Below are 3,311 nucleotides of genomic sequence, written 5' to 3'. Positions count from 1 at the left end.
GTGCCCGCCTACACTTGGTAGCACTTGAAATCCTTCCCACGACCCGCATCTCTGCGTGTGTACGTGAGGATGAGCCTCAATATTGATTAGGGTCATTTTTCCCACCTCTTCAAACATCATCGGGAGGTGGCAGGGCTTATGGCGCAGGGACTTGGTGAACAAGACCTGGCCAGGCTCCTGGGTAGTCCTCCTGAGCAACATTGGATTTGAAGCAGGGCAAGCGTGACATTCACGCTTATGCCCGACATACACGATGTTTTGCCTATTTCAGTCCGCTTTGTACGCACTGCCATGATAGTATTCTCATCTTCGATGTCGATTGCGAATCTATTTTCTTTTGTCCGACTCCTATAATAGATCTTGACGGGTCTCGATAGCGCTGCGACGTTTATGCTCGACGTCTTTCCCTTGACGGAAATCACCGGAAGCTGACACCACGATGTGAGCAGTAATCATATTGTGATTTTGTGGCTACCTTGTCTTTTTACGATGCTTGGTCTTTTGATAGCCACGAATTCGTAACACGTGATCGAGAAACGCATAAAAGGACCGATATATCGGTGAGAGCGATTCCCCGACGGCGCATCGGTCAATCATTTGTAGCAACAGTGCGTGTGAAAATTGATGGCAAAAAAGGGTATTTATTTATATAGAAAATGTACCACAACAACGGTTCTTTAACCGATGTGTGCCCCACTACACTCGATGTCATGAGGGTTTGCAACAGCCGTTTCCGAAACCATTAGTTGTTAAGAACTCATAGCCGCTTAGAACCCTTCTCTGCACCAAACCACGCTATAATAGCAGCACTGAAAAAGCAAGCCTTTCGGTATCACAAAAAAGGTCTAGCCAGATCTCTCACGGTATTCTTGGATTGGCTGGACGTACATGCGCGAACGGACGGCCAAAGAGGGGTCGTATTCACGTGCTGAATCACCATAAAAATTAACTGACAACGTTAATTCACGACGCGTGAGTGTTAAAAATTAAAACTTTGGCACCCTGTAACTTTGCAACAAAGAAGTTTTAGCCAGAGCCGTTTGTACCATCCAATCGAGCGTGTAATTCCACGTGGGGTAGGGTAAGCAAAAACGCTAGCGGAGTAGCTCGACGATGTAAGGTCCCGGCTAACGAGAGCGACTTGGGTGTCACGCTTTTTATGATTTGGAGCTGGTCCACACTGTCACGAAGTTGCGAGTTGCATGACGGTTTGGACCAGATCCAAATCATTAATAGCGTGATACCCAAGTCGCTCTCGTTAACCAATGACCTCATCCTTGGTATGGCCTGGTTAGACAATATGGAAAACCATTTAGACCACTTGCGAGCAGTGCTCGAGTGTATGCCCACAAATATTGTAACCACTTCTTGGGTGCATCGTCGGCAAACACGGCGGCCCTGATCCCAAAACGACCAAGGCAATCACCGACTGGCCAGTAGACGCTTAATCGCTCGGATAGACATTAAATGCTGACAAAGGAAAAAATTGAATAGTTGGCGATATACATCTGTGGCAAGCTCGCAATGGAATTGGTGTGACTATTTCGTGGATCTTTCCTTCCTTTAATTCGGCAAGGAACAGATCCCACGACATCTCCGGGAGATTTACTATCTCTTGCGAATGAACGCGCTCCAGGCTTGCATAAGCGAGATAAGTTGGCCGTCGTGCTTCAAACGCGAACAAGTTTCAAATGACTTATTGCACCCCTTGATGTCTTGTTGCATCGTTTATGTGCGTGATTCCCAGGATTCGCTTCGATTGGTGAATGTGATGACCCTTCTTGTGGATTCGGGTCCCGAAACTTTAAAGATTGACATCTCGTAGTATAGGGGAGTCGAAGAAGACTCCCTTAAGAGTGGACAGGGCCAATCTAAAAGTATATGCAATTCCATTGCACCACTTCGTAAATAAAGGCTAATGATTCCAGCTTAACAACCGAGCGTTTTCTGCTCAACACTGCACGCAGAATGCTTTGTCTTACTGAATCGCAATCATTAAGGACATGAGGAGTGTCTGAAAAAAATGGGTGCCTCGACTACTTCACGTACACGGCGTGCAAAGTTAAGTTAGTATTTACAAAGATAGATAATGAGGCTCTTATGTGCCATAGTCGGGGTTCCTCGGCGAGAGTGGAGGTCACGACTTCTTAATAATGGCCCGAGCAATGGCAATTCGCTGCTTTTGGCTGTTGATATCGGTTGCGAGCCACATAGTGGGAAGTGCTAGATCACAATGGGTTGTCTTGTTAGTGAACGAACTCAAACGTGCCATCCGTCTAATGCGCATACGGAATAGTAATTTGCGCTCAATTCCTTGGTCATCGTAGAACGCTCTAATCAAAGTCGTCGCAAATCTGTGCACTACTTACGACCATCTCACGGGTCACGCGCGATGCCATGGCATCTTTTCTTTGTAAAGTCATTCAACGGAAAGTTACGGCGTTTTTCTAACTGCAAAGTTAATTAAGTGCTCGATATGCTCATTCGCTTATTGCTCGAAAAGTTGGGTCTCTCGCTTTCGACGAAAGAGGGGTCCATGGGCTCTGGATCAAAGTTGTGATTTTTAACAGCCCTTTTTGGAGCACAAAACCAAGCCTATTCGAAACGGTTCGTCGATCCGGTCGGCAGGCGATAAAGGGCGCTTTCTAATTACCAACTCAGAAGGAATGTTTCTTATTATTAATTCCAGAACTACTGCAATCACAAACAAAAGACTATCTTTCTTTACGACGCTAATCAAAAAGGAAGTCACTCGTAGAATGTCTCAACACGAGTTTTTTACGCCTACGCACAGCTATCAAATGACTACCTCCCCTGCAGCCAATCTCGTTAAAACAAAGCAAGATTTACGTGCAGATGACCGTATGGGAGATCGTTCGGGAAATTCAAGTGGTATGGAACTAATGCGTGCAAGTGGAAGGGTACGGATCGTTTGCGACGAGGTTACACGGGGAAGCAAGCGACGTGGATCTCGTCGTATTTGGCGCGACGGAAGAATTCCAGTTGACGATGTCCATGTTTGATGGTGGAACGTGAGTAGGTCGATGAACGGACTACAAAGCGCTACGTTAGCATTGCGCCCGCAATTGGCCCAAACGGTGGATGCCAAGAGGATGATTTAGCTATAGGCCAATTTAGACTTTTAAAGGTGAAGAGCGTCGTTCTCTCACGCCTTCTCCTCCTGATGAACGTCGGCGAGCCCGAATTCGCGCCTAGAACGTGGTGCCGCTGATGTCTTAACTACAGTGGCTCTGGTGAATAAGACCACATTTTTCTATTTCTTTAGGGACATTACAACCGATCATGTTGCT

This window comes from Bremia lactucae, linkage group LG1 (assembly GCF_004359215.1).
Source record: "Bremia lactucae strain SF5 linkage group LG1, whole genome shotgun sequence".
Taxonomy (NCBI): Eukaryota; Oomycota; class Peronosporomycetes; order Peronosporales; family Peronosporaceae; genus Bremia; species Bremia lactucae.
Note: the sequence above shows the minus strand (reverse complement) of the source record.